The sequence below is a fragment of the Lissotriton vulgaris genome, chromosome 6 (assembly GCF_964263255.1).
Source record: "Lissotriton vulgaris chromosome 6, aLisVul1.2, whole genome shotgun sequence".
NCBI lineage: Eukaryota > Metazoa > Chordata > Amphibia > Caudata > Salamandridae > Lissotriton > Lissotriton vulgaris.
Genome location: NC_141694.1, coordinates 245,205,580 through 245,225,898, shown reverse-complemented (window position 1 = coordinate 245,225,898; position 20,319 = coordinate 245,205,580). Strand labels below are relative to the sequence as shown.

General features: G+C 41.5%; 1 protein-coding gene across 2 annotated transcripts in view; it reads right to left on the bottom strand.

Moving 5' to 3' along the window:
• LDAH (lipid droplet associated hydrolase) overlaps positions 1 to 20,319 on the bottom strand; it is a 1,359,976-nt gene that overhangs the window by 1,270,474 nt on the left and 69,183 nt on the right. The window lies entirely within an intron of this gene.

Here is a 20,319-nt window from a genome sequence, read left to right as displayed (position 1 = left end):
TGCCCCAAAAAACCTTAATTTTGTCCAGATTTTTTTTTGCTCCAGTTGAGCCGTTTACAATTCTCTGTTTTTTGTTTCTCCCCATAAAAATAACAAAAAAATATAAAATTGTTCATAAAAGCCAATAAAAGTACAAAATGTTCAAAAAACAAAAAGAAGAAAAAAACAGTTCTTTTTAGAACTACCTCCAATTTATTAAAAAAAGCTACATTTTTTAAAAACTCTGTCATTCTTTTTTCCCTATGGTACGCTCCCCGGTGCGCGTACCGGGCGCTCCCCCCACGCAAATCGAAAAAAAAAATCTTTTTTTTTGCCCCGCGGGGCCCTTTTATGGCCCCCACATCAAACCTAGGGGGTCAGGGGGGGTCTACTCTGCCCCCTTTTGGTCATTTCCCCCTTTGTTTTTGACACCTCTTGTGTCTCGATCCTACCGATTTCCGCGAGCGAACTCGCGTAGCGCGCTGGTACGCTCCCCGGTGCGCGGACCGGGGCGCGCTTATAGATATATATATTTTTTTTTTAACCTAAATTTCTCAAAATCCACTGGAGCACATATCTAGAGACATAGCAAAGGCACATCGGGCTACCAGTCTCTACAATTTTGCCAAGTTTGGTGGAAATCCATTCAGCCGTTCGGGTTAAAAGTGAGTTCAACCGCCCTATGGAAATTAACATGAGGAAAACACATTTTGGGACCCCCCTTTTATCTCGGCCCCCGCTTGACGAATCCCCCCAAACTTTCAGGGAAGGTGCGGAGCGCCGCGAGGCAAATTTTAGGAAAATTTCAGACAGATTCCTCAACCGGCACCAAAGTTATTCCCAATAGAATGTTGTGAATTCCCTATATAAAATAATCCTAACTATAACTACCTACTGGCGACTGCCAGTAGGTATTATATATATATATATATATATATATATATATATATATATATATATATATATATACCGAACAACAATGCTTCAATAGGTAAATACAGTAAAGATGACTTTTTCGATTTCATTTTCTTTTAGAACTCCTAGCCAAGTTATAGACGTGGAAAATAAATAGCAGAGATATTTAAGAAAGAGTGAGTAAAAGCAGGGAACGTTTTAATGTCTAGATAAAGACGGCATACTTTCTAGTATGTAACATACATGATAATCAGCATTGGCCTAGTTAATTTAATGATCAGGGAACAGTGAGCGACCAGAAATACCCTTGAGGGCTTGGGTGATTAGATAAAAGGGTAAAGTGCCTTCAAGGGAATTCGTTTGAAATAATGTTTGTCACTTGAATTGATTTAAAGGGATGATAAACTAATCCCTATACGTAATTAATACACCATATATGATATTTTAAATGACTTTAGAAAAAATCTTTAACACATAAACAACATATAAACAACAAGCACAAGGGTGTTTTTTAGAAAAATAGAATTTATCAAGAAAATTTAAGTGGTAGATGATGTCATATACAGATGAAAACAATTCAGATAACAATTAGGCCTGCAAGTACATGAAGAAATAAAATTGGTAAGTGACACAACAGAGCCTAACAAAACAGCTATCCCTGGTTGAAGATTAATGAGACAATAAAGGGATAAGAAGAATGTCGACGTTTCGGTCTCCTAAAGAATACTTTTCGAGACCATCCTCAGGACTGATGTCAATTACGTGCTGTATAGGACCAAGTGTAATCTCAAACAAAATGCTGTAAGATTAAATCTGGAGACAAGGGGTTCGAATCACGAGGTTATGTCATCAAGAGTAATGGATATGCTCCTATTTATTGGACCGCTCCGCACAAAGGAGTTGCAAGGAAATGATAACAGTTTTCAAGCGATGATCAAAACGGAAAGTACTTTGACTGAAGGTGAATTAGCCCCCAAATGGTAGTACGGGTGGTCTAAGCGTCAAGCATTGGTGAGGAAATAATATTCAACCTTCATGCAGTTGATATCGAGGCATTAGTCTAGGTAGTCCACCAAGTCAGTATGGACACACTTTGTTGCCGCGTTTAGTCGAAGCAAGTTTCTCTAGTGTCAGAAGAAGGATCAAACTGCGAACGTCCGGCAGCAATGCAAGGGCGGCAGCAACAGCAACAAGTGTAAGTCTGGAACAAAGTGAAGGAATTGTGATGGGATTTCCTGTGAGGGTGTATGTACCTCATTCAGTGGAGATTCTTCTCACAAGAGCAAAAACATAGTACATGACTAACAGTAGATTGACTCATTATGAGAAAGTAATTCTGGGAGCTGAAAATGTGGCCATTGCAAGATGTGTGAATGTCAACCCATCTACATTGTTACCTGAGACTGTTGAAGCAGAAGTGAAAGGTGAGCTCAATCACAAGTGTTTGGATGTTTTGGAATACTGTACAAAACCTCGTCCGGACATTAAAGATGAGCCTTTGCTTGAATCAGATTTTGTAATGTTTGTAGACGGATCATGTCTAAGAACAGAGAGTGATGTTTTAAGTGCTGCATATGCTGTATGTACACTGGCAGAAGTGTTCGAAGCATCTTGTCTGAAAGGAATTTATTCTGCTCAGATAGCGGAGTTGATTGCTTTGATATGAGCATGTGAGTTGGGAAAAGAGGTGAAAGTAACCATAGTGACAGATAGTCAATATGGTTACGGAGTTGTTCATGATTATGGACAGCTTTGGTCCCAAAGAGGTTATTTGACCTCTGCAGGAACACCTATTCGGAATGCTGAGTTTGTGTAGACATTGATAGATGTGATACAGTTACCTGAAAAATTGGCCGTGGTAAAATGTTCTGCTCATAAAAAGGGTGAGGATTATATCACTCGAGGTAACAATTATGTGGACGCAATTGCTAAGCATTGTGCAAAGAATCTAATTTCAATCAATCGAGAAAAAACTGAAGAACATGTTCCAAGTCCTTTAATGCTAACGACTGTAGTTGAGACCTGGCAGGAAGTGAAGCAAATGCAGGAAGAGGCAGGAACAGAGGAAACAGATATCTGGTTAGAATCAGGATGCAGGCAAAGGGAGGAAGATGAAATTTGGGTTTACAAAGATGAAAGAACAGTAATGCCCGATAGCATGATTTCAGATATGGCCCGAATGTACCATGGTCAAGCCCACATTGGAAGAGACGCTATGATAACCCTAAATTTAGAATGATTGCCGAAAGTCTGTGTCCGAGATGCTTAGTCTGTCCGCAATTCAATCCAAACAGAAAACCTGTTGTAAGCATGGGAACCATAGGACGGGAGGGTGGCCCATTCACAAGAGTTCAGATGGATTTTATTGAGCTACCTCCATGCAACAGACTTAGATATGTCCTTGTGATAATCTGCTTGTTCTCTCGATGGGTGGAAGCTTTCCCAACGCGGAGGAATGATGGAATAACTGTTGCTAAATTGTTCTTGCGTGAGATAACACCACGCTTCGGGTTTCCAGTGACGATTGAATCGGATAGAGGCCCGCATTTCCAAAATGAACTTCTGCAAATGATCTGCGAAGCTCTGGACTTTCACCAGAAGCTGCACTGTGCTTATAGACCTGAGGCTTTAGGGGTAGTTGAGCAGGTAAATGGAACAATTAAGAATAGAATTGCAAAAATGTGTTTGGCAACAGGAATGAAGTGGCCTGATGTTTTGCCACTTGTTTTGATGACACCGAGAAGCATACCTGACAGAAAAACTGGATTAAGTCCACATGAGATTTTGATGGGCAGGGTGATGAGACAAGCTTATTTACCAGTTGACAAGTTATTAACCAATAATGATGACATCATACTGGATTACTGCAAAAATCTGTCTGATGTGGTAACTTCTGTGCTCCACCAGGTGGGAACTGAATCAAATTCCAAAGAGAAAAATCCAGCTCATGATCTAGTCCCTGGGGACTGGGTAAAAGTAAAAGCTCATCGCAGAAGGAATTGTTTGGTACCAAGGTGGCAAAGACCATGTCAAGTCATCTTGGTTAGTACTACTGCAGTTAAGTGTGCTGGACTGAAAAGGTGGGTTCATGCTAGTCACACCATCCGTGTGCCTGAACCGGAATACCCATACAACAGTGAAAGTGCAACTGACTCCGATTCTGAAGGTGAACCAGAGAAGGATCCAGATATTGAAGATCGACAAGAACGTCGACATCTGGAAGTATCAGAAGCCAGTTCTGCGTCTGAAGGTGAAGGTGAAAGGGAGATTGTTGAAATACCAGATTCAGAAGATCAACTTGAAGATCGAGAATCGGTAGAAACAAGCACCAGTAAAGACGCAAAAGAAAGTGAAAAGAAAGCTGTTGGAAAGAAGAAAACTGAACCGCAAACTGAAGACTCTGAAAGCAGGAAGGGAAATCCTGAAACTAGGGAAGAGGAAGTGACTCACGACAAGGATGAGATTCAAAGTACCAGTTATGAAGGTGTTCCTAACAGAGTAACAGTAGAGAAAACTAAATCTGATGAAGACAAAGATATTGTGAAAATCATAATCAATGATACAGCAGAAGACACTGAAAGAGAAACTGATGACAGTGCAGACGAGACTCCATTAAGAAAAAGCACAAGAAAAAGAGCTTGGAGAGTGGAGCATAATACAATAGACAAAGACTAAGAAAGTCTGCAAAGGAGACAACTGGCATAAAGGAGCTGGAGGATTGAAATTCAAAATAGTGAATTCAACAAAAGAACAAGAAGATCAAGTGAACGAGATTACCAGTCAAAAAGAAACACTGGGAAAGAAAATGGAGACTATTCAAAGGCCAAAGAGAGTGAGACGTCCAAATCAGAAGTACAAATCACCTGAATGGACATATATTGTTCTACCACCAATTGTTGAAGTACATAGCAGTCAAGAAAATCTGTACGACCCAAAGCCAATTGGGAAAAGTGAGTAAAAGAAGTTGATTAAGAAATGAAAAGTTAGGTGCTCAAAGTATATGATATATAAGTAAAAAGTCTGAAGTACTGTGAGACGGTTTTTGTAAATATAGAAGAGGTCAGAGTTGACACCAGGGCGAAGAAAAATTGTTAGAAAACTTAAACCTAGCATAATATAGAATATAAATTTACAAAAGGTCGAGGAAAAATTGTTAGAGTGCTGATTGGTGTGAAATTTATAGGTGACATAAGGTCGAAGAAACAGTGTTAGTGAAAATGGCAATGAATAACCATAAAACAAAATGCTCGATTTTTAGAAAATGGTGTAGATGCTTTACAATCTGTATGGGATTATTAGTTGTATTATGGATAATTTTAGCTATTGTGATTCCTTTTCAAACTAATTCAACAAAATTGAAAACGAATGTGAGTTCAAGTAAGCAAGTTGAGAAAGAAAAGGTACCTAAAACTCATGTATATAAGCCAGAATTGCATCAAGATAAGTCTATGAGCGATTATACTAAGAATACTTTTTCGAAATTACTGCTTAAGTACATTAAAACAATGAATGTTGATGACTGCTATGTTTGTGTAAAATTGCCAGCATCAGTGTCAGAAGGGGTGACTTATCACCATCTTCCTCTTACATTTGGAGTAACTTGTAGTGTAATTGCAAGTTTGTTTTATAAAACTGGGAAACTGGAATATCAATATTCCAATGTGGATGAAATATTTGCAAAATTGAAGATTGACAGTACATTGAATAAAGGAAAGCATGCAGAGGTAATGGGAGAATATTTCCTAGAAGTAGATGAATTAACGCATGAATACGCTTTTACTCATAATTTGACATGTAAAATGAGAGTTGAGGAGAAAGCCTTTTTAAATATGGTTGAGGAAAGGAGAATTGCTTACAAACGGAAAGAGAAAATGAATCATGAAAAGTCAAAATATTTCACATTTGATGATGAGAATATTGAGGATAAGAATGTGAATGTGGCAATAAATATAGATGCACCAATGATGGGAGAATTTTGTATCAGAAGAGACAACACAATGTATGATAATTATTTTATGGGTGCAAGTCAATGTGAAGATACCTATAGAATCTTAGGGGGTTGGGGATTTAAAGGAGGAAATGATCCTGTTTTTCCTGGAATTTATTTTATTTGTGGGAACAGAGCTTCTTATAGATTACCGGACCATTGGTATGGAACATGTTATGTGGAATTGGTCTTTCCTAAAATTTTCCATCTAGATAGAGGTACTGATGGAAAGCATGAGATAGGTAAAGTTCTAAGTCGAAAACGAAGAGAAACTGTGTTAGAAATAATAGGTGATGTATTTGGAGCACTGATACCAGCAGTGAGAATTTTGTTCAATGTAAATAGAATTATAAAATTGTCCACAATTGTTGATCAATTATCAACAGACACAGCAGGAGGATTCCTGATGGTAAATACTGAGATGATTGCGATGAGAACTATGGTTATGCAAAATCGACTTGCCCTTGATAAAATTTTAGCAAAAGAGGGAGGAGTCTGTGGGATTTTGGAAGTGAAACATTGTTGTACTTATATCCCAGATAAAAGTCAGAATATTGAAAAGTGCATTATAAACATTACAGATTTGCATGGAGAAATTGACCCCCTTGGGGATTGAGAGTGTCCTTGAAAAGCTGGGTAAAAGTTTCTCAGCAAATAAGCATCAGTTTCAAGAAATAGGTAGTTCAATTATAGGTAAAATACTAATTCCAATAACAATTCTAGTAATAGTAGTTTTCATGATAAGATTATGCTGTATATACTAAGGTAGAAGAGATTTTAGAAAGTCAATAAAGAAAAGAAATGAAGCACAGCAGGCAAGAATGAGAGAAAAGAACGAAATAGAAACGGAAGCAATCAAGGAAAAGTTTTTCAAAGATTCAAAAGAAAAAGAGACAAAGTATAGATGACATTAACAGAAAGGAGAATTTGAAACATGTTCTACAAAATTTTCCAAAATTTTGAGAGATATTTGGTGATAAAATCACCAGATGAGGGAATTGATGGAGCGAGGTGGCAAACACAAACTTTTGTGTACCCCTCTTGAAGTCAATGTCCCATAACAATAATGTTTACTAATTGCATGTTTTGTGAAAATAATCAACCATAGGGTACGATGCACTCATTATTTTATTTTTACACACAGGAATACTAATTTTGCTTGCATGTTGCAATAAACCTTGTGAAAAGAGAAGGTTGATTATGTAAGTATAAAACGCATTTGTGTGGCTTATTTGCTAGGTAACAACTAATGGGAAACATTAGTATGGTGGGAGGTAAACAAATTGGGGTCTAAACTCAATAACAAACATGAATTTGGGTTTGTTTCTATGATAGTTCCAAAAAGTGGCCTCTGAGGCCTAAACAAAATGGACGTGTGGGTAAACTGTGAGCAAGAGCTGAAAAGCGCAGGCGCTCTAAAATCTGCAAGTCAGACTGAACTGCTTGTGTCTGAGAAAGTTCAAGGTTAATGTGGCCCGGAACCTAGGATGGGTGCCAAGCATGGACGATGTAATGCTCAAGAGCCTGGGAAAGATGATCGATGTAGCTAATCGAGGATGCGCCTAGGCCGCAAACTGACTATAACAAAGACCCTTTATTTTACTGCTGACACGTTGAAAAAATGATGTTGTAATGGTGAGATGATGCTCACCCACCCCGAAACTGTCTAATGAGAACTTGAATGAGGACTGACAAGTTACTTTTAGATAGATTAAGTTAGGAGAATTAAGGTATAAAAACCCCTGGATTTGACTAGAAGGGGGTCGCTTTTTTAATTTCTATCGTTCTACCGTTTGCTGACCGATTCCTGGATGTAAGATTCTAAATATGTTACCTTGTTTGCTTTGCAGGACTTAAGGATAAGATGAGGGTGTTAGACAGGGAGGTTAGGAGAGAATGAGTTTGGAACTATCTGTCCTTTGCTAAACTTTACTGAAATCTAAACTAAAGTGATTTTTTTCTTGAGCTCTGAATAAAATGATCATTATTGAAATAAAGTTTAAGATTTTTACTAAATAAAGATTTGACTAATGCATAAATGTCAGACATAATAAAGTTTTGCTTTTAATACAATTGGGAAATGGAATCTTAAAAGCTGGTCTTGTGATTTTCCTACGCCTAATTTTCTTTCTAGCAGATCCATTGCCACTATGGTGGTGTGTCTGAAATAAAATGTACAATGGTAAATTGTTTTTAAAATTATAGGTGTAAATAATAAATAGTTAAATAGGTTTGGAGGCTCCACCAAATGTTACAGCATTTCTCCATTGCGATTCACCAAAAGCCTTGAAGCCAAGTGTAAGTGAGTAGAGTAAATGTGCAGTGTTATGGGCCCCACTGGTGCATGTTTTCTGTATTTAAAGGTTTCAGGGAAATGGTGAGTGATGATTAGAAATAGTTTTTGGAGCTGCGCTGTAGCACCATTACCAGCCTCTGTGTTCACAACATTTTGAGTGATCAGCTCCTTGGCCTGCATCGCAGTCCTATTCTCAGGAGAATCTATCAGCAACAAGCGCTGGATATCGCTTGTGTGGATGCAGCCGGATGGGGTATCTCAGACTGTAGTTTTGTTAATGGGTGTAAAGGTGTTGAGCCTTTCCAGAAACCTCATCAAATCCGTAGTTCTGTGAATGCAAACAAGCATTATAATAGAGTCCTATACTTAACTGAACTTTGTATTTTTTTCTTAAAAGACCTCTTGTGTCAGATATGTAGTATGTTACTTTATTTGAACAGTGTACTCAAATAAATTAAACAAAAAGCAATCACTTTTAATATAAAACAGGAGAAAGACATGCCCATTTACTGATTTTATTGCACAATATGAAAGTAAGAAACTAGTGATAATCCTGGCTGCCCCACTTGATCAAATTATGTGATCCTAGGCATTTACTTTATTAAACTGTCTCCTTTTCATTCATCATCACATCTGATAGCACCTTGGAATATGCCAGTCAGGATGCACTTTCAACAAAACCTCTTGTGTATAATTAAAAGGCTATAATGTTGCCGACCATCTATAATACCAATCTAGACCACAAATTGGACAACAAAAATAATTGTCATGGTCGGTGGGGGGCTAGAATGGCTGCAAGCTCATGAACAGAAACTGTCCCTTCTTGTAAATGCCACTCAGAGCAGTGTTATAATAAAATGTACTAAAGTGAAAGGCTTTGGGATGTTAAAGTAATACACGAGGACTGCCTCTCTCCTGGTCAACAGCAACCATAGTCCCGATCTATAAAAAAGGGAACCGCGATGACCCTCAATGTTACCGCCCCATATCCCTTATAGACGTGACAGCTAAAGTACTGGGCCGTGTCATTTTACATCGTCTGCAGGAATGGGAGGAGGAGTATCAGGTCCTGACAGATGTTCAATATGGCTTCAGGAAGGGTAGATCCACCACTGATCAATGCCTGGACCTGTACCTCCTGACAGCAAAATACACCATCGCTAGCAGTGGGACCATATACATGGGGCTCATGGATCTCTCCGCGGCTTTTGACCGTGTAAATAGAGAAAAACTCTGGTCGTTGCTGTTAAGTTTAGGAGTGGATCAACCCCTTGTAGACGTTCTAAAAACTCTACACTGGAATACGTCTGCAAGTGTGAGATATAACCAAGAGGGAAGTAGGACTGACCCCTTCTTATGCACCAGTGGAGTGAGGCAGGGCTGTATTTTAGCGCCCTTCCTGTTCTCTATATATATTAATCTCCTGGAAAAAGAACTGCTTAAATTACACGTGGATTCACCCCAAATTGACCATCGAGCGGTGCCGGTATTACTTTATGCCGATGACGCGGTACTGTTAGCCAGAACTCCATTGGGATTACAGAAGCTGATTGATGGTTTTGTCGAATTTATGGCCGGACTTGATTTATCGACAAATTTGGAAAAATCTTACATCATGTCAACAGGAGCAAAAGACAAAGGGAAATTTACCTATAAAATTGGGTCACACAAGATTGGCCAGGTTAAGATCTTTTCATATCTTGGTGTGCTGTTTGACGATCAACTGAATTTTAACCCTCTGGTGGAGAAACACGCAACAAAGCTGGCGGCGTCAACAAGGGCTATAATGGGGTACGGGAGAAGACTGGGTAGATGGTCCCCAGAGCAAATTTTGAACCTGTACAGATCAATTTGTTGTGCCAATGTTACATACGGTGTAATAAAAAGGAGTTTGGCCCACGCGGACAGAAGGTAGGTTGAGAAACAGGGGAAAGAATTAATTTGGCCCTGAAGAGAGTTTGTGAAGATACCCTGCAAACTCGAAACGCGTAGGCGAACAGGATTACGTCCTAAGTTTGGAAATACGCTAAAACACTTGGGAATCTATAACCTTACAAACATTGTTTCCGAGAGGTTATTTTTGTTTTTCATGCAGATTCATTGAAAGGCTGCTCCTTGGGCAATAATTGCTTTATGGTTTGAAAAAGTTTGCTTAATTGCGTTTGTTGATGTTTTTTTGAAAAAATAATTGGACATCTTTCCCTCCCCACGTTCATGATATATGTTCACTTTGTTGTATATATAAAACTGTTCACGCACTGTTTTTTCATATTGTTTATGTTTGTAAATTTATGACTGGTGTAGTTAATTTTGGTCGGTCATTATGCAAATGACAGTGTGATTTCTCTGTACACACATACAATTTTTCTACAAAATTTGAAAAATAAAAACGGCGCAAATAATCGCCTTGATAAACATATTAAGTTTTGTTTATCTGTTCACCGCAAACAGAATGGTGTTAAACCATTAGAAGTGTGGGTTACCTTCTTTGTTGCAAGGTTACATACGGAGCAGAAGTATGGGGTTTTATAGACAAAAAACTACAACAGATCCAGGTGGAAGAAAATAAATTCTTCAGAAGAATCTTGAAACTGCCACAGAGTATCCCGGCCTATATTATTCATGAGGAAGTTGGAGAACCTTACTTTGAAGACCGGATCAAATTTAAACCTCTCATTGCCTGGGTTAAAATCTGGACTAATCCAGAAGCAGTCCTTACAAGACAAATCATAAAAGACTGTCTGAAACGTGACAAAGGGGGTCACATACCCTGGCTAAAGTATATAAAGGACTCTCTGGAGGCAATTGGCTGTAAAAATTTCTTCACAGACCCAGAATCCTTAACTGGCCAGAACAAAACTATGGTTAAAAAACTTTTTTCAGACTGGTCCCTAACGACGAGGGCCGAGATGGAAAGACATAAGCCCACTGTTTTATCCTATTGCCAACTAACAGTGAAGCAAGGAATGGAACCATATTTGAGGGTCATGCATAATGCTCAGGACCGGTACCATATGATCCGATTCAGATTAAATATGCTTCACCATTTACTTGCGGTCCCGTCTGGGTTCACTCTTACAGTGGAGGCGAAGAGTACCTGCGGCTGCGACACTAGGTCTCCGCAGGATACCCTTCACTTTGTTTTGTTATGCCCCTTTTACTCTGCCCCAAGACGTAAGTTTTTAGTAGGGATCCTGAAAGAAACGAAACTCAGACAAGCAAAAAAGGCCTTGAGATTTCTTCAGGAAGCCGCAGATGCCCACACGTTGCTTTGCACTACAAGTTTTATCTGGGTTGCATTGAGGCTAAGGAACACTAGAGAAATAAATGATTTTAATGCTTCCTAATTACGTAAAGTAAATTCCTCTTTTCCCTATCTTTATGAAATGCGTTTTTAGCCAAATTTTAACTTTTAAATTTTTTTTATTTAAATATATGTGTGTATATTGTGTATGTGCTTTTATTGTGTCTTTTTAAGTGCCAAATAAAGATTTATAATTGAAAATACACATCTTAAAAACTCATTTTTACACGGCGTTTGCTGCATGATTCATATTTCAAAATAATCCAGATCCTCGACTCAGCTTTTGCACAGTTCTCTAAATGAACTTGGCTACTTCTAGAGGCCCCAAAAAACCTGCTGGGGAAGCTAGAACAGGTGCAGAATATGGCCGCCAAGTTGGCTCTCTCCCGCCCTAGGTCTAGCTCTTCTACTCAAGCTTTAAGAGATCTACACTGGCTCCCGGTACACCTGAGAGTGCTGTATAAAGCCGCGTGTATGGTGTTTAAGGCAGTACATCAACAGGGCCCAGTACCTCTGCAGAACATGTTCGCCTAGTACTCTGCCCCGCGGCTTCTCCGTTCTTCTTCGGCCCATCTACTGGGAGTCCCGAGGTTTCAGAGAGTCAGGATGGGTGGCCGCTCATTTAGTGCTGCAGCGGCCAAACTTTGGAACTCCCTGCCGCTCTCCTTGAGAAGCCACAGGGACTACTTTCCGTTCAGGAAAGCGTTAAAAACGCATTTGTTTCCTAAAATTGTTTGAGCAGCGAAAAGTGCAACCGTTCAAGTTCAAAGCGCCAGGATGCCCTTTGGGTAACAGGACTGCGCTTTATAAGTACACAAAATAATAATAATAATAATAACTTGCCCACCTCTAACTCCTGTGCTCTGGTACACTATAACACAACGGAGTGTTGTAGTAAAAGGCCTTTTAGGAACGTGCGGTCCTTTTTTTTTGGTGGCACTGCAACAACAATCCACACTGGTTTCCTGGAATCTATAGCTCCCAGCAGGCTGCGCGTGGGCCCCTATTATAAAGGGTGTTACAGCCCAAGGGTGTGTTGCTCAGTATTCTTGGAACAGCTCAAGAGTGGAGAACAGCTCAGAAGGAGCCGCTGGGGAGCTTTCAGGAACCTTTTTTTTTTACTACTTTAAAAGGACCAGGGTGAGGCCTGCCTATTCATGGTGAAGTGAAATTGTGGCCTTGGAAAGGGAAGCCCTTTGATCTGAGGGCCAACTGTAGTCATATTGGCACCAGCCCAGTCAGAGGGACAGCTGCCCCAGAATCAGTGTGATGTGGTTATGAAGGAATGCAAACTCCTCATTTGCTTAACACCATCGGTGTGGTGCAGATTTACCCTGTGCGCTGACCAACATCAATTCCCATTGTTCATCGTCATGAGTGTACGAGAGGTGTACTTCATGACGAGCTGAGCTCGTCATGAGCATCGAAGGGGTTAAACATTCCCTTGGATGAGGCACCAGCCACCTCCAAGGGCAGAGGGCTCTGCCATGTTGAATGTTACTCAGAATAGTGCTCTGTAAGGTAGTTTGCAGTAAGGCAAACAGAATGTGCCTCTAAAGAGGGAGGGGGTCCGCCTGGAAGCTTTGTGCTCATTGGTTAGAGAGTGTCCCGGAGGCACCCCTAAGCACAGGCTAGTGAACCCTACAAAAGGGGCATGTCACCACTGGCTCATCAGAACGCTTTCCTGACCTGTTGAAGAACAGAAAAGGACTGGGAGCGCTGCCTGTTACCTGTGGATCACCTCAGCGGGCTGGACCTGCTTCCACTTGTACCCTACACTGAGAAGTGAAATTCTAGGGTTAGTTGGTCTACCAGGACATAACTAGCTACAAGGGGCCCTTTTCCTGGAGTAACTAGCTGACCAGTAGCAACTGGACCTCGGCAGGACCCTGCTGATTGTCTCTGTTGGAACAAGTCTTGGCCCTTTGTGCTATACCTGAGGTCCAGGAGCATTAAAACTCCAGAAAATCTGAAAGTAGGACTTGGAAATTTTGGGGAATGCCAAGACCTCTAGAGCATCAGCAGGACCTCGCAGAGTCCAGGATTGCAGTGCTGGAGGATTTTGAACTTCAAAAAGAGACTAGGTTTAAAGGTAGAAATCTTGACTAGGCAAAGGTGTGAAAAGTATCCAACCAACAAGGGACAATGGATTCTCATCCAACAGCTATCCAACTTCAAGAGAAGTTCACAAAATACAGCCAGCAACTCTGCCCACTGGAGTATTTCCGCTTCCATTTCCATTTTAGAGTATAAGTAAGAAGATAAAATCTGGGACTGATACAACACACTATGGGCCACGTATTAAAGTTCAGTTTTGCATTCCCCAAATAGCGAATTTCAGGAATCGCTATTTAGGGAATGCAAAATGGTATGCAAGAAAATAGCGATTCCCTAATAGTGATTCCTATCGAATCGCAATCGCAATTAGGGAATCACTATTAGGAAATGCTGCGCCATTCATTCCTATTGGCCTAAAGGCCAGCAGGTGCAAATGGTTTGCATTACCTAATTGGTAATCGCAAATTAGGAAATGCAAAACCAAGGGTTCCCAGGGGCCTAAGCCCTGCCTGAAGCACCCCAAAACAAATTGTGCACTTGTAAAGTGCTCACATGCCCTAGGGGCTCAATGGCACTTTGAAAAATGCATTTTTAGTGCATTTTCAAAAAGTGCGCATGGTTACCATTGACTTGGAGTCGATGGTCATAGCATTTCCTAAACACATACCAAGCATTTAGGAAATGCATGGTATATGTACTTGGAGTCGCAATTTTAGGTAATTGCAAAACATTGAGATTACCTAAAATGCACTGCCAAAGCCTTTCATACATCTTTTAAAACCACAGCACACAATGCTTTAAAAAACAATCACAGTTAAAACATAATATTCAAAAAAGAGGGAGAACACATAAGACAACCAAATAAGTATTTATACAATACTAATCAGTTCTGATCGTTGTTAAGAGTACATGATTTTCCAAATGATCATCATCTATTGCATTTGATTGTTCATCAGATTTAACACAAGTTATACGTCAAAACGTTTCAGTGGTTTACAGAAAATTAGAACACCTTCTTCAGGACACATTGATATCTCCCACATACTTGACATAAAAAAGGATTTAACCTGTATGCAGATTAGACTCAGGTTTCAGGTTTTAAAGTCTTTATTTCGATAATAAAATCATAAAAGAATTTTTTTTTAAACGTGAAGTTTTGGAAATACAAATTATTATAAAGAGTTGGTATTACAGCAAACACAATTATAATTTCAATTACTGTATACAAATTCGAATTTCATGAAATCCATACATATAGAATATAAAAAAAATTTTAAATTACAATTAAACAGCCTGACAATACAAAGACAAACCTGACCTAAAAATTAAAAAAGATTAAAAAGGTTGGAATTAAAAACGTTGGAATTAAAATAGAGACAGGATTTTAATCATTTCTGCTTACTTCTCGTTCTGATCACCCATGCCCACCCCAAGAAGTTGGCTACGCTCACAACAATCACATCAGAGGTGTTAGTTCTAAGTGCCCAAATAGCCTCAGCACACCCTTTGTATTTAAGTCGCTGGCAAAGGGGTTTTATCCATTTACTTCGAGGGGCTTGATAAATCGAACAGGCAAATAGAAGATGACCCACACTCTCCTTGTGTCCCGGGCACCAAGGCCAATATTCACTCACTCCATTAGACCAGTAGTGAACGAATTCAAGGGCAAGGATCCCACACGAAACTGGTGGTAAAGTTTCTTGTCAAATGGCCTAGTGATAATGTCCCAATAGTTCTCTAGGAAGGGATCCAACTTGTGAGTCAGGAACCTTCCTGTTAAACTAGCGGAACCAGAAGCAGTGACCAAAGCTTGACGAACAGAGGCCCAATAAAGTGCCTTGTACTCCTGTTTTGATGGAAAAATATTAGATCCCGGGGAAACCCACAACTGTTCAAGGCCCATTTCAACCAGAATCGATTTTACTGCACGCAGCCATGGAATACCACCGGACCCCCAAATTGATCTTACTTCTGCAAGCTCATTAGCAAAAAGGCTAAGGTCAGGAGAGGTCCAAATATGTCTCCAAAAAGCCACCAGTCTGTACCTTGCCATTTCGTTTATTGGGTTACAACCCATATCCAGACAAAGTGGTTTAGATGGAGAGGATTGGGGTAGACCTACAAGTTTCCGCATGAACTTGCACTGCGTTTTCACCAGGGTAGAGAGGTCCATATGTCCCCAGAGATCTGCCCCATACAAAATTGTTAAATATTTTGTCCAAAATAAGCGTGGAAGGGTATACTCAGATGTGAGGCCCCTTGCTCATTGCACCATCAGGATTCAAGCAAGCCGGGCCGACGACGTCTGAAATGCCAGAAACCGGTCCCCGGAAGCTTGTTTCCTTCCCAGTGTAAGAATTGGCTTGGTAGTTTGGTTTGCCCTGTTCCCATCATGCACTGGGACAGGAACAGACTAATTTGCATATAGCCAGGTTCTGAGCTGGGATGGTGCAGTGAGCTAAAAAACGGTGTTGGATCTAGCCCTGATCTCTTGACTGGGTGAGAGTATTCGGCTTAATTCAGAGACTCTGTCCATCACCACCCCTTGTTGTTAAATATTTTGTCCACCATAAGCGTGGAAGGGTATACTCAGATGTGAGTCCCTTGCTCATTGCACCATCAGGATTCAAGCAAGCCGGGCCGACGACGGCTGAAATGCCAGATACCGGTCCCCGGAAGCTTGTTTCCTTCCCAGTGTAAGAATTGGCTTGGTAGTTTGGTTTGCCCTGTTCCCATCAAGCACTGGGACAGGAACAGACTAATTTGCATATAGCCAGGTTCTGAGCTGGGATGGTGCAGTGAGCTAAAAAACGGTGTTGGATCTAGCCCTGATCTCTTGACTGGATGAGAGTATTCTGCTTAATTCAGAGACTCTGTCCATCACCACCCCTTGTTGTTAAATACCATACAAAATTGCAGCGTTAACCTTGGTGGTATAGATCCGATGTGCAGGTTTAACTCGTTTAGTAAGGGACCTTTTTTGCTCTTGTAGGAGACAACCCGTGAGACGCACAAATTTTAAATGTAATGTGTCCACCTGCGCTTTCCAACAGAGACGATAGTCCAAGGTTACTCCCAAATAGGTCATAACCTCGACTTGTTCCAAACTCTCTCCATTCATAGTCACTGCACTCCTTAGGGGATGACTCTTAGTGAGCACCATAAATTTCGTTTTGCTCACATTAATCTTAAAATCATTGATGCGACAGAACTCCTCAAAGCGGTCCAGTGCTGACTGTAAACCGCTACGGGTCTTAGAGAGGAGTAATGTGTCATCAGTGAAGATGAGCATAGGAAACCTGGTCCCCCCCAGAGTGGGTGCATCAGTGGGGATACTAGCAAAAAACGTAACCACTTGATCGATGAACAATAGAAAGAGCGTGGGCGCCAGTACGCACCCCTGACGGACGCCCCGTGTTACGGGGAAGCAGTCCGTCACCTGTCCTTGGCCTCCCCACCTAACCCTTGCAAAATTGCCCTCGTGTAATCTGACAATCAGATCTAATAATTTTATTGGCAATCCCAGGTTTTTAAGAACGGACCAAAGTTTAGCCCTTGGCACCAAGGCGAAGGCCGACTTCAGATCGATAAACGCGGCATAGATAGTTCCACCGCCCAGCAGCACCACCTTCCAGTAGATCAGACAAAATCTGAAAACCTGATCGATGGTACTTGTACCAGATCTGAAGCCGGCCTGCATTGGGGACAAAATACCCTCTAGCTCCATCCAGCCCTGAACTCTTGCAAGGACCATCCTTGCTATGACCTTTTGGAATGAGTCTATAAGGCTAATTGGACGGTAATACCCTGGGTTCAAGCGATCACCTTTTTTAAAAATTGGGAGAAGCTCAGCCCCCTTCCATGACACAGGGATCCTGGCCCCCTTAGCAATAGTATTTGCGATCCTGGTTATGTAGGGAACCCAAAGTTGGGGATTGTTTTTATATAGATCAGCTGGGATTAGATCCATCCCCGGTGCTTTGCCCCGCTGGGTCAGGCCAAGTGCAATCTCGGTCTCCTGTTCTGTAAAAGTCAGCTCTTCTGTATGGACAAACATAGTTTGTAACCTGGATAAGCCTGTAGTGGATTCTAAATTCAAATCCTTGAATTGACCGGAGTAGAACTCCACCCAGGCTTCTGCGGATACATGGTTAGTAGGTGTTTGGGAGTCGGGGTTTCTGCCCCACTTTACAATTTCCCAGAACTTAATCTGGTTATTGGAAGTGCAGGCGTCCAGAAGGTCAGGCCAATAATTATCTTCCCACTCTCTTTTTGCTTCCCACTGGATTTTTTTATACTGTGCCCTGGTTTCCTTTATGTCACTCAAAATCCTGGACTTAACTGCTTTCACTAATCTGCTGTGGGCCTCCCTACATTGCTTGTTATACCATTTCTGCCGGGAGGCATGCACCTTTGGGGTGCCTTTGGTTGGTGGCAGCGTTAGAAGGACCTTGAGCTGGGCGAAGCATTGTTCATGAAGTTCACAAATATTATCAATATCACCCCTAGTGGTGACAAGGGTCGAAATGTCGTTAGCAGTCTTGGAAACCACATTCGTAATGCTATCCAGAATAGTCTCATCCCCCACAATCCTTGTCCATTTAAGGCTTCTTCTATCGTTGGTCAGGATAGTGTCCCCTGTCGAGTGAACAACTGGTGGAATCCTTCCACATGCACCCGGAAGTCTCAGGCTAAGTGACAGAGGATTATGATTGCTTTCAGGGCGGGGTACTACCTCCATGTCTATCAGAAGTGGCCAATATTCCATCTTCAACAAGATATAATCTATACGGCTTTTCCTTAGCCCATTATCAAAGGTGGAATTGCCTCCCTGATCAGAGGCAGTACGGCCATTTGTAGCTCTTAGCCCCCAATTCAGGCACAAACCCATCCAATGTAGAGCTGCCTCAGTCCCTTTTGTGATTTTATCAACGGACAGTTCTGGGATCTTCCAAACTACATCCTCTGCTAACCCCCAATTATCCCCTACAGCATAAAGGGGCTCAAAGGTACAGTTGAGATCCCCAGCTAGAACAAGTATCTTGTCTCTCCCTATCCCTTCAAGATATGTGTCCACAAAGTCTACAATGCTAGGGCAGCGGCCACCCGGTTGGCCTCGTGCATAGATATTAATGACTATGAGATCCTGGTAGCCGTCCTTGCTTAATTTAATACCCAAAAGGTCTGGGTGATCCGCAGGTATTTCAGTTGGATGGTATCCTATTGCCTGCTTAACCCATGTCACTAGCCCTCCTGATGCCCGGCCCTTGCTGCCCCTTATAGCTGGTTTGTAAAAATTTAAAAACCCGGCCCTATGAATTGGATCCGGTGCCCAGGTTTCTTGAAATAATAAAACATCAAATGTATCAATGTATTTTAACCAATCCTCAGTATCCATCCGCCCCTTAATCCCTGCCACATTCCAAGAGGCTAATTTGAGTGTTTCCTGTATTGTTGTTATGCTACGTGGCCCACTCCGGTCCACTGCCATGGGTGCAGCTAAGCTCACTTGATGACTCTCCACCCTAGTCGCATCGCGAGCCATTACCACCTTGCTAGTGTCCCCCTGCTTGAACCTCACCCCACTAGCACCTTCTATCACACCCCCTGTGGGTATTTCAGAACTCTCCCCTGAATCTAGCACCTCCATTCTCTCTTTTCCAACAACCCCCTGAGGCATTTCCAAACCAGCTTTGTCTGCCTCGCTCACCCGATTCCTCATAACCTTTTCATTCCCTGCAACCGGGTAGAGTCAATCAATCGCCTCCAGGCCAGAGAGGGGCTCAAAGCGGTTAAACAATAATGGGTACTGCGGGAGGTAGGGTGTTCTATCAACTTAGTGCCTCCTGACTGGCAATCTTGAGGGTAGATTTCTCGGGGGAAACTCACAGAATCGTCTTGGATAAAAATAGCCAAGACCTAAGGTCTGCACATCCCCCAATCTTGCAAACCTTGCTTCCCTACGTAAGAAATCTACCACCCAGGGATCTTTAAAAGATATAATAATACAATCCCCCTCTAAGTCCTTACTGCCGTGACCCACCCATTCAACTCTACTCACAAACAGAATTTCAGTCGAGGATGATGGGAGAAGGGGGCGATTTTTGTTGAACCAAAATACCACTTTGTTACGAAGGTCCCCATAACATTCCATGGCACCCTCCCTAAGTTGTGCTACACCAGTTAAAACTATTGTGTGCCGGGTTGCTTCAGGGGGTAGGTCTGTGCGAGGGTGAGCCCGCTTGTTAGGTTTCCCTAAGGGGGTGGTAGAGTTCATGCTCCCTTTAGCTGCCTGCCCTGGGTAGACTGAGACGATGTACTAGGAGCACCCTTTGCACGGTCTTGCGGCCGTAACGCCGGTGTTCGTTGGGGATTAGATTTGGAGGTGGCCTTCTTTGGCACCTACAACAAAGAGCCTACAACCAGAGAACAATCCTTAACCCTAGAGGATCCCCCCGCCACTGAATCTTTATTTGTTTTAGGGTCAGGATAATTTAATGCTAAACCTGTGGTCACGGAGGTTACTGTTTTACCAGTTAATGCAATTTTCTGGCCCTTTGTGTTGATCGTAGAGGAACAAGGATTCCCCACAACATTTTTGGGGCTAGTAAACTTATGTAGTAAACCAGTATTAGTATTTACAATGGACTCAAGTACATCCAATTTAGAGGTCATCAGCCTTGTTCTCTCAAGTACAGGAAGTAAAAGAGTTTTATCATGGCCTCCATTTTTACCAATAAGCTTTCATCGCTACTAAAACAGGTTGGGCATGGGTCAGAG